This window comes from Glandiceps talaboti, chromosome 11 (genome assembly GCF_964340395.1).
Source record: "Glandiceps talaboti chromosome 11, keGlaTala1.1, whole genome shotgun sequence".
Lineage (NCBI taxonomy): Eukaryota > Metazoa > Hemichordata > Enteropneusta > Spengelidae > Glandiceps > Glandiceps talaboti.
Window position 1 is genome coordinate 20098744 of NC_135559.1, and position 13337 is coordinate 20112080.

The 13337-nt window shown below is 34.5% G+C and overlaps 1 protein-coding gene across 2 annotated transcripts in view; it reads right to left on the bottom strand.

The window, feature by feature from the left end:
• Positions 1-13120, bottom strand: part of LOC144442861 (calcium-binding protein 39-like) — a 36192-nt gene extending 23072 nt beyond the window's left edge. For both annotated transcript variants that reach the window (XR_013481660.1, XM_078132257.1), the window contains exon 1: positions 12991-13120. The gene's annotated coding sequence lies outside the window, so the exon portion shown is untranslated. The remainder of the gene's footprint in view (positions 1-12990) is intronic.
• Between the last annotated feature and the right edge of the window lie 217 nt (positions 13121-13337).

The following is a 13337-nucleotide window of genomic DNA, read 5'->3' on the forward strand; positions in this document are numbered from 1 at the left end:
CATCTTGAGTTTCAAAAAAGTTAGAGTTGATAAATGAAATCTAGGTACAGCTTGCATATATTTCATTCAACCACAGTGACATACAAAATGTAGTTGCTACTGTTCATCCAAAGTATATTATTACACGTATCATATATACCAGACTTCATAATACTCATGACATAAACATACAACACTGTACAAGTACATGATGAGAGCATACCCAATTTGTACTACCATTGGAATGCAACAATCAACAATTCTATTGGGAAGAGTTTTGATTAAAATTTGGCCCTGCCCATGATGAAGAATCTAAAACCAGAGATTACAACATTGAAACAATATTTGTTGAATGTGTGGAATTTTATAGGGGACCATATGCGTAGAGATCATGGTATTTCTCTTGAAACACTGATATACATGTATATATATGTACACAAGTTTCTGCATGAATGACCTACAGCTAGAAGTACCGGTATATTCATATACCGTCACCAATACCCTTGGCCCATTGTAGCTGGTTGCACACTTTACATTCAAATAGGAATGAATGCCACATAAATTATGCTGAACCATGAATGCAAATTCATAGACATTACAGAGTTTACTAAAATTAAGATTCAGAATTTTGTTTATGTGTTGCTTTGGCTCCTTCAAAGGCAAATTTTGACTAACGTCCCTCTGCAAGGGCTTTGCCTTGTTCTTTCAATATTTGATTTTATGATGCACTGGCCAGAAAATGGGCACAAATTCTAACTGGTTATTAAATTTCCCCACTGTGTTGTTAGATGATGTCAATGGTGTCACCATGTGATCAGAATCAACAAGGAGGATGGATCTGTATGACATAATCTGTATCACTAGACAGTATCAGCCAATTACAAGGGGACAGATTGACTTATCTACATGTACATTTCATGTGGTGCTGAGCCATCACTGTGTGAAATCATAATTTTGGACTATCTATGTGGTGCTGAGCCATCACTGTGTGAAATCATAATTTTGGACTATCTATGTGGTGCTGAACCATCACTGTGTGAAATCATAATTTTGGACTATCTATGTGGTGCTGAACCATCACTGTGTGAAATCATAATTTTGGACTATCTATGTGGTGCTGAACCATCACTATGTGAAAACATAATTTTGGACTGTCTATGTGGTGCTGAACCATCACTATGTGAAAACATAATTTTGGACTATCTATGTGGTGCTGAACCATCACTATGTGAAATCGTGATCTTGGACTATCTACATGTATGTGGTGCTGAACCATCACTGTGTGAAATCATAATTTTGGATTATCTATGTGGTGCTGAACCATCACTGTGTGAAAACATAATTTTGGACTATCTATGTGGTGCTGAGCCATCACTGTGTAAAAATGTTACCTAATTTTAGATCTGAATACAGAACCATTAGCACAAAGCCAGGCATTGGAGGAGGGACGTTAATCAAAATCTACCTGCATACATTGTATTTGTAAAAGAGCTATTCTAGTTTATATAGTGTCACTTTTCTCCACAATTTGATAATGCCTCCAGTAACATTACATTTTACACGTACTGTATAAGGTAATAATAAATCCTGGTAATCATTGTTTTCACATCACACAATACCCATGGCAGGTCATAATGATTTCCATTATCATATATCTTTATTTTCCCTCTAAAACAATATGGTCAAATGTCAAGAGACCCTTGAACTGATAGGGCCACTTAATTTAAGTACAGGTCTAGCCTGCAACTATATCAATTCCAAAACATATCAGGTCTTTTGTGGTGAACAGGACAGTATGGTACATATATATGTGCATGATATACATTGTACAGTAGACCTTTCATGAACCCAATGTTTCAAAACAATGCTCTTAGAATATAAATCTTTCTCCTATGGGAACTAAGATAGATTTTACGTACATTTTTCATATACAGTCCCTACTTATACCTAACCTACATGTAGGTTAGCTTTGTGGCCAAGCTATTTTAAATAGTGTTTTGTAATACAGCATGGTCCAAGGCTAACCCTGGGTACATGTACAGTTTGTACATGTACAAATGTACTGAAAGGAATGCTCTTGGAAAACATTCATGATTATATGTAGTTTTTTCCTATGGGAACTAAGGTAGACTTTCCCAGTACATGATAGTGTTTGGAATGTTATGATAGTACATGTTACAACTCTAAGTGGGTCATTCTTTCTCCATATACATGTATACATAAATTTTGTGTCACAATCTACTGACAGTGATTTCAGAAGATGTCTATACATGTATGATGTACATGTACATGTAAATGTCTGAAGTTCAGGTGGTCACTGTTCTTCAGGCAGCAATGCCAAGGTCAATTCTTCTGGGAGGTGACCCACATTTTGTACATGTAATTTAGACAATCCTAATGAGCCAGTCAGACACTTGACATTCACTCAGCACTGTAGTGGTCATGCCAAAGATTTATGGCATCTGCATGCATATATACATATGTGTATATTCTTGAATCAAATCATAAACTTGCCTTGTGATGTTTATAATGTAATCATGTTCATTTTATTAAACTAAATGCCACCATTTTTCGGAACCTTCAGCTCGGCATTAAAATTTTCCTATAAAATTTCAAAATATATAATTGTATAGTCTTATTATTTTCTACATTCCACTTTGAAATGTTTCAATCACATACATACAGACTAAATTCAAATTAGGTGAGTCAGGTGCTGTAAAAACAAACACTGAAGTGTATGGGGTTCTGGTGTGTCCTCTATTGTTTCATTTGTTGTTTTTAATCAATTTTTTAATAATTTATAATGTGATGTGCTTGGCAGTTTTTTTATGTATTTTTTTATTATGTTTTTAAATTTTGCAATTCGTTATGTGCAGACTGTTGAGACATGTATTGTGTAATGGTCTTTAAACAATAAACTATTATAATTATCATGGTACACAACTTAAATCTATTGGATGAAACAGGCATTGATGAAACTTTTCATCAAACGTAAACAACAAACAACTTATCTTTAATATACAAATTTACTTACAACTGCCGACATGAGACCATAGCCAATGAAACCTGTTCCCAACATGGAAAGTAAACAACTGAATTGGATTAATAACACTTGGCTCAGCATGTTGGAAATACAGAGACTTGTATCACACACCATGGTTTGATAAGAACAGTTTTATGGCCTCTTTATGTGTTCATGAAATGCAAGGGGAACTAGAAATTTGTTTTATGGAAATCTTATCAAATGATGGAATGTAATACAAGTTTCTGTACTTCCAGTTCATGCTGTGCCAAGTGTTATTAATCCAATTCAGTTGTTTACTTTCTGTTCATCTGATGTCAACAGTTGTGTATGTTCACTCATCACATGGTCAACATCTTCAACTTCCTAGATGTATCTCTGTGTATCTCTACACCAAATCAAAATGCCTAGACAAGTCAATTAATTATGTGCCTTGGAAAAAAAATCACTACCATTTTTCTGACTCATTATAATGTGATTTCTGACGTCATCCATATTCAAAACAACTGAACACATAAGACATTCTGTCTGTATTTTCATTAACTAGAGGTACATGTATACATTATATCAATAAATATGATTACCATTAAGATTATATTTCTACCAGTTGTATTCAAATACGCTGAAAACAGAAATAAAAAAATGTACAATGTATTAATAATAAATAGAACTTTTGAAATCTCTTTGAGTTGATGTTGACACCATCCAGTCTTTAAATATCCACATGTATTTATAATTCAATTAAGTAAATGTTTGGTATTGCTTTACAAGTGATCATAACCAACCCGACAACCAGTATTAGCTTCTGTAAGTCTAAGATACCAATTTTTTGTGTTTGTTTACCCAACAATTCATGTACATACCGGTATATGGTTAAATGTTCACCCATACTGAGGTATTTAATGGGATCTAGAAAGGGTATCTGCAACTTGTATGTGTGACTCGCACAAACTCAAAAATGATATCTGTGACCAGACAAATGCTAATCATATGCTAATACCGTATACGGTACCAGTAAAGTCCTCTGGTAGCGCCAATCCAGTATTCACTAATTACCGTTGAGGCTCGAAAATTGATTCAATTTCACATATTGACACCTAATACTCAATTAACATGCCATCTACATGTACATCACGTCATCTGTATGTTAATTTTTGAATCACGCAAAATGTGGCACTTGACAAGTAAGCAAATTAAAAATACGCCATAGGTTAAACAGTGAAACACGTCATTATGAGAAGCACAATGTGATGAAGCCTTTGGAATAAAAATCCTGTGCTTTGTTCCATGTATGGACGTTCTGATGGGTCCAACACAGTCAGAAAAAATATCATGAACTTTACATGTCTTCTGATGAGCATCAGCCTTGAAAATCAAAATGAGGAACTTTATTTATTTATTGGGTGATACAAAAACAAATGAGAAATATTCATCATCATGAAAACAAAGAATGCAACATCTGTGGTGGAGTTGTTGCTCGTTATGTGTACGGACACCAACCACGATCGCATAAGTAAGGACACAAACAAAACTGACGTACATGTATAATCTTGTCATCACATTGTAGAACCTTCACAGAAATTAGAAAAATTCCATGTTACACCAAGTTACAACTACAACTATCTAGTCACGAATGTAATATAAGACGTACCTCGCCAGACATAACTCCACTTGAATGGATATCCACAAGATTTCAGCCTCAGGAGTGATAGTGCCGCAATACATTTTGTATGCTTGAAGAAAACAATCTGGTTGATCACAACAAAGCAATTGTCTCAGATAGGAAGCATTGCGTTCACAGTTGTGTTGTGCGACCAAGCACAGACAGGTAATACGTACGACCAGTAATTTGTGCGACTGGGTGGCAGATATCAATCATTTTTTAGTTTGTGCTCGTCACAAATACATGTATCCTTCCTAGATACCATTAATGCATCATCACCTCCTGTACTACATGTACAATGTAATGATGTATCCACACATTGTGTAACATTTGTATGTGATATACATCAGTGTTGATATTGCAGTTGGATATTATAGCCTACATGTACTAAACATGGTGTTATGATGTCCAAATGAGATACATTATGGTTTTATCACAGCTAACAAGATCCTGGAGCTGATAAAGTGTCTCATTATCTAGCAAGTACCAGCCAAGATTGACAACACTAGTACTATACTTACATGTACAATGTACCATACTTATATGTACAATGTAAGCTAGTCAGTGAATCATAATTTTCACTTTCTGTTCATAGCAGATGTCATGTTGGTTCATACGTGTAAGTAATGCATAGTCAAAGAAACACCTTGAGTGACAATATACAAAAAAATGTACCTACATTATATATATAATTATAATCTATACATTTCTGTATAACATCATGTTTTATATTGTTATTGCCTACCATATACATGTACATGTATGTCAAAGAACCCTGGTAACAGGGGTGGGGTTACCCTAGAGACTTGGCTATCATACGTATGTACGTACGTACGTACATACATACGTCTGTCTGTGTGTGTGTATATGCATGTATGTATGTATGTATGTATGTATGTATGTATGTATGTATGTATGTATGTATGTACGTACGTACGTACGTACGTACGTACGTACGTACCGGTATGCAAGTCCATTGTCGTCGTCATCCTTTAGCTGTGGAGCAGGCAGTCAGAAGTTTTCTCCAACCACAACGATCATTGGCAAATGCAGTATACCCTCAAACTCCCAAAGTAAATGTACATGTGAGATATGATGTATATCTCCTACCATGGGGATGGGGCAGATTTTCATAATCATAAATGCTTATTGGAATTTCTTTCAATCCACAGTCTGTCTGTCTGTCTGTCACATTATTAGTGAACTATCATGAACATACATGGTATATGTACATATCATTGCATCCACATTATACATAGTATTAACTATTATATTTTTTTTGTACAACATTTTTGTACAATATGTGTACTATGGCATGCATCTTGCTAAGAGTCAAATATGCATCTTCATTCCAATACCAGCATGGCTGTGTGATATATAATATCTAAAAGGAATACTTTACATGATTCATAGCTTTGATCTAATAATAATATACACAAAGTCCAAATAACACAGTCCAGGACACAGATTTCCTGAGATCGTGTGTTGAAATTCTATTCCCCTTTGAGCCCAACTCAGATTAGCACACTTGGGGAAGTTGTTTATCATGGGTCTGAGAACCAGTGAACTTGTCTGTAACCTCTTCAATTATACAATGTACATGTATCAAGACGTTCATGTGTTTAAATGCCAAGACAGCATGCATGGATGGATTCAAGGCTTTAGTGCCAAAACACAACATAACATTCCTACATTACATGTTATTTGTACATTACACAGTACAAGACTGTCTTCCTCATTTGATTATTGGGCACAAAGATTCTTAGAAAATATACACAAACTTTTGGCATTATTTGGCTTGAATGGACCCAGTTGTCTATACAATGTACATTAATCTGCATGTGAAATTGTGAATCATTTCCTTAACACACTGATAGCAGCCGTATAACATGTACATGTACCGGTAATGTTATTGTTAGCATATCTGTCATTTTGTTTCATTTTCCACATGATGTACACGTAGGTATGAGGTTCATCTTAGGTTGCGTACCTTCAAGAGTGTGTACAGGTACAAAAATGTGGCTTTGTGGCAACATACTACATATAATGTGTACAAGTACAACAATTTTGGTTGTGACAATGTAATACACACAAATGTTACGTACATTGATCAATAAATCTTTCAGTGGCTTTTGAAATAACTGGATAACATTTGATAAATCTGGAAAATGTTCACGCTTTCTAGACTAATAGTACACTGAAATTATGAACGCATGTCGAGTAAAAATGTAAATGACAAATGGTAGACTTTACAGATACTAAATTACAGTTGAACTCTTAACTTTGCAAGCATTATATTTCTATCATAACTACCCTATAAATGCTAATTGTCTCAGGGATTAATATCAATAATTGACATTTGCACATGAAGGAATTTTATGTGACCTACTTTCACTTTTTCAGTTAATATCAAAGTCTCACATGCTGCTCATTAATTTATGCCGTCAATGTGATTCTGTATAACTAATGCATAACTATAGTATAATACATCTGCTCAAAGAACCCAAACTTGTTCGTTACAATGTACATTGTGTACTATTTTGTAAGTATTATACATGTATTTAAATGCTCGTCCACTAAAACTACAATACTTACATCTCACATTCCATTTAATAAACTCAGTATTATCGTCACATATAATATACATTTACATGGACTTGGTAATTTTATCTTTTTTAGAATCCTCAAGCTAAAATCTCTCTCCGAATTAATAAAATCCTCCACTCCCCCCAAAATGAATGATTTCTACATGTGAAGGAAGTGATTTTTTGCTGAATTTTCCTGTTTCTTGGGTTATAATACCTTTTCAGAAATACTGAAAATGTGTAACAACAAACATATATTACATTTTAATAATGCACAACATTATGTATCACTTTCTATTAACCTTTACTATTGAACACACTATAAAATAACAAATAAATTGAAAACTCTAGCATATTAGTATGCTATCAACATTATGAACAAGCACATATACATTGTGTAGGTGTTAATGCACATGGCAGTGTATACATAAATTACAATATAGACTGATTGCGTATGATGGTCAGGTACCTTTGTATTTCACTTTTTACAGTTCGATCTCCCTTGACAATCTTATTTAGTGTGCAATATTACATGACATACATAATTTATTTACAATTCAGTACATGAAACATACTTTAATAGATCAGTAGAAAGTGAAGCAGCTGTGCCATTCCAACTGTCACTCTGATTTTCAAAAAAAAAAACTTCTTTCAATTCACCATAATACTAGAACTGACGATTTGTTGTTGGGATCATATATTTGAATCACTCAGCTTCAATTTAATTGATAACAGGATCCAATACACACATTTAGGCAATAAATTTTCTCTTATTGCCATTCCCTTTCCTTCCCGTGAGATGTTGAAAACAATTATTCAAGAATCACAGACATTTCCTATCCAGATTTTTCATATGACAGGAAAAAAAATGAACACCACCTGCAAGGAACCCATGCAGTGTTATTGAGACATAACTACTCTCAGCTCAGACTCTCATATTCCTTCCTAAACAACATAAAAATGGCTAAATCAACAGAAGGCTATGTACATGTATTAAACTCAAAACCACATTATCAACAGCATATACATGTATATACCATGTGTATAGGTTTATATGTAGTATACTACGGTCTGAGTTTTACGAACAATTTACTCAATAATTTATTGTACATGTATCTCAGTCTCATAACAAACCACAGTGAGTACTTAATGATTATTTCAGTACAAGTTGGGTTGTCTTTAGTCTGGATGCCAACGTGGTATCTAACGAAACCACTGTGAGTGGAGGTGTAAATCATAATGATACCATAATATAGGAACTAGACGAGGTTGTCTTTGTCATCATTATTGTTGTACATGTAAGGTATGATGTTGTAATGATACAATGTACAATGCACATATTACCTCATACACACCACCATAGAGACTTGGCCATCTGGCTCCACAGAGTTCTGATAGCCAAGTCTCTGTGCTACTGTTTGTTAAAACTAAAACCGTGCAATATAAACTTTATGATATTTCTAGCACTCTTTCTTGTCTGTCCATAATTATATGTGTACATACTGTATGTACCAGAGATTACTTGCACTGGTGTGCACGCATACTGTTGTATTTTCACTGCAGTGCAATACCGAAATAGTACTGCCTACCTGATATGCAATGAGGACGCGATAATTTGCTACACATAAAATCGCGTCATTGTGCTGTAAGATTTTTATAATTTTCATGGAAATTTGCCGTTTCAGATAAACATAATTTATGTAATAATAACATAACCCCATGCCACTTGAGTTTCGGTGGGGATGCTCAGAAATATTTGCACTCTTGCTTGCAATGTTTTCTGCTGCACTTTCACTCACTATGCTTGTGAAAGTACGGGCACAGAGAACACTGCAAGCACTCGATGTAAATACCTCGAGAACGCCACACTTGAACTTGTGTGTCATGGGGTTCTGTCATATTATTCCCAACACTACATGTACTTTACAAATGTACTTACTAGCCAAGACACTTGTCATGGTGTTAGCATGTAGGTTGAGATACATTAGTAGTAAGACTGGAACAAGTGTCTGGGCTAATAATAAACTGAGGACTATTAGTGTAGCAGTTAAAGTAGCCATCACAGTGAGTGTGAATGAACTCATTATTTGTTTTCTTCAGATCAATAACATTCCATTATGTGGATATCGACACCAGTCAGGATACTCACATTATACATAGACCCTCCAAGATGGTCTATGCATTATACAATCATAACAATGTAAGATTGTAAGGCTTGGTAGTCACATTAAGTCAATTGAACTGTTTAAGCAGTGTTTTTGCTAAGGTTGGGGAACCCCAATAACAGAAAGGGAGAAAAGGGTAAAAAATGGCAGTGTTTCCCCATAGAGTCTATAGTAAATTTGTTTGGGAGCCTAGGTAAAATGACATGGGAACCCTGGTATATTTTACCTACTTACATGCACCACCCTTAGCAAAAACACTGTTTAGCTATAACTTTTGTGTGATTTCCATGGGTCTAAACTAACAGAATAAACCATATAAATTTGGTAGTCTATATAATGTTCAGAAATCGCCATGTACATTCATGTATAAGGACACATGTGACCTATATTATGAGGCGTAGGCAGAATTTAGTTTATCTTTAATTAAAAGATGTATTATATTTAAAAGGGATACCAAATGTAATTTGCACTGGAAAGAGAAATTACTATTTTTGTCTGTACCTAATTTCCACCCATTTAGAAAGGCACAAATTTGTTCACTGATATTTAAAACTAGTGATCTCATCAGAAAAAGCATACATGTACACATGAAAATAGCAAAAATTTAGGGTTTTTTTCAAAGTACTCAAACATGTAGGAAACACTGCAAATTTATACCACATTTTTCCTCTCCATTACTGGGTTCTTAGCCCCAAGAAAAGCAATCAATGATCTAACTAAAAGGAGTTATTTTCTTGGTGAGTCATTTTTTCTACTTGGGTACACTTCAATATCCTTATATCTCCCCAAGGTATACAGGAAGTGTTAATGTAACTATATCACCGATTTGACAGGCTTTCACTAAAGCTGATTACCATTATTTACCAATAATGAGCTATTTCAAAGTAAAACACAAGAAATCAACCAATAGACATAATATGGAGCTATTAAAGGTAAATGTTCATTGTTCTATAATTTAGGTTGTACATGTAGTTGCCCTGATATGCAGACAAATATACAACATATTCATTCTTCTACGTGTAAATAAGGGTTCAATTAGATATTATTTCCCAATATTTTTCTTCTGTCAGCCAAGGGAAACATGAGTGACCTAAGGGGCCTTGTCACTACTCATCATGACAAGGCCCCTTAGGTCATGAGTATCTTCCATCTGAATGAAGAAAAACATTGGGGAATAATTAATACCTCGTAAAGCATACAGTTCACGAAAAATAGGGGAAATTAAAAATGATGTGAAATGCTTTAATATTTCGAGCAATATACAGAACCAGTGACAAAGGCATGGGTTGTTACAACATACAAATGTAGCCTGACCTGGGTACATATTCCATATTTTCTGTTCAAAGACAATAACTTGGCTTGGGCATGGTGTAATAGTTGTTACTGACATTATGAACTCTTACATATAATTTATCTACACGTAACTTATTTCAGTGTGCCAGATATTAAAGGTGTACATCTGCTCAGCACCTCATACATACAATTTGTATTTACATACACATACTGTATACAACATAGGGGAATAGTACCTCTTCTAGCATACATGTACATGTACAAAAAAAATGTTGTTTACGAAAAGTCAGGAAAACTAATGAGGAATTGGAACACTTATAACTCACACATTGTATTTCAAGCACTGCAGAACCAGTGACGTATATTATCTCACTGTTTCAATTTCAAAATAAAACATACATTGTGCCCACATATTGTCAGTATATGGAAGTGCTTTTTAATGTTATTTCATTTTTCAATAATTTTTTAATCATCATCTTTTTATAATAATTTAGCCCAAAGATTACATTGATATTTGTTAATAGTTCTACAACACTTGTAAATCTTCTAAACCATTGACAGATAGGTCTTAAGCTGTTGGCTAATTTTGAAAAACAAATACCGAGAACATGTAAATAAATTGAATGCAATATTTGACTTTACCAACAATGTCATGGGAAAATGTAATGTAAACATGTAGCCTACATATATTCCTTTACTGTCTTGATTACATACTAAGTTGTGGTTCATAATCTCTGATAATAAACACACTTTTATGTCTCCCAACCAAAACTTCTCATATTCCAAAGAGAGTTAGATATCTCACTACATTGTATGAACACAACAATAATAAACCATCTGTAGTATGTCCCTCATGATGCCATTACAGGTGGAGTATTGTATCAATAACATATTGCATACTTCCAACATTACAACAACAATTCCGCTTTTAAGAAAACTTGTGATGCCCTACATATACATTAGTATTCCTGAACAAAGTGCTTTTTCTGACACATTTCGCCCACATCTACATGTAATGTAAGAGCTACAATAATCCATTAGAAAGCTGATATCAGAAATGGTTTTACGTTATATAATATCTTCCTCTATTGAAAATTGTTAAAATCAGGAGCACAGATTGGTGTGAAATGCTCTTAAAGAGTGTGATATTTTCCACAAAAGTGACAAAATTTGCATTTCTCTTTGACTTAAACTGATTACACAGGCTACACTAACATTTAACTCATCACTTTTTTGCCAAGTTCCAAATTTGAAATATAATGGGAACACGATTTTGCTAAGCCATCATTATAGACACAATCAAAAAATGCTATCATCTACTACAATGAGAGCTGAAATTACAACCATTATCACACTTAAATACTGCATTCAAAATTTCAAGATAGTGTATCATTATTTTTTCAAAAGGAAATTGTTGACCTAGAGAATACAATTGATTCACATGATTCTCTTCCATAGCTGTTATTTTTCATAAACCATCAACTGTTATGCAAGTTTCAATATTGTTCACACCAGTAAACCCTGTGTCTTTTTCACACAATTTATACAGAGATCCAATTACAATATCATTCTGATCAATCATTGTACATGCATGCATTTCATATGCTCAATATATTTTCCTAATTTGATACCCCTTTCAATGTTATTTTTGTATTTACTTAGGCTACATTACTCGTATTTTGGGTGGTTTCATATAAGATATAAGTTTGAAACATGTTTCTCCTCTGTGTTTACATCAAAGGCTGAGCAATGGAATTGGATTATCTGCATGTTATAGCAAGTCGCAAGACTTACATCGCAGCTGTTTTATTCCTTTGGGGAGACAATACAGCTCATCTAACATGCTTGATGCAAATGAGCCACGTCAACTAGAGAAAGAACTGTCAGAGATGCCTGTCAGCACTGATGAAGTCCGTATATGTACGCCATCACCACCACTGCCATTCAACACCAGCATAATAACAGCAAACAACACCGACCCACCTCAACCCAAATCAAAACATGGACATCATTGCGTCAACACGTTCATGACTACGTGTACGTCTTTCGACAGAGTTCAACGCGTTTCATTCACTTATGTTACCAAGACTGATGTTTGCAAAATTGGTGTTACGTTTGTTGATGGTTTCGTCGTGCACGAGGAACCTTGGATTATTACGATGAACAACCAGACCAAGTGAAGTGCACTCAACTTCTGTGCTGTTCCCATACCACGCCTTCACATATCGACTGAATCACCAAACACAGCATACCTTTGGCGATAAAAGTAGCTTTCATACTCACCAGTTACAAAAGTTGCCTTCTAATTTGTCTCGCCGTATCAGAATTGACTTCAAAATCGAAAAAAATGATGGGTAAATCTGCAGAATTTTGTAACTTCGATGACAACCAAACTGTATTTCCTCACCGACAACCTAGTTGAATAGTGACGTCACGGTAAGACACAATGCGCATGCACGGAAGTAGAAGTGTACCAAAGTTCATAAGTGGGTCACTCACAAGAACAAATACCGCTTTATTTGGAGATAAAAATGCAAACTTTCAACCTTTTAGAATTTGAAATGTGATTCAATATATGGTCTTGCTGAATTCAGTGTATTTCCCCAGTTCGTCAGTTATTCTTTCGTCAG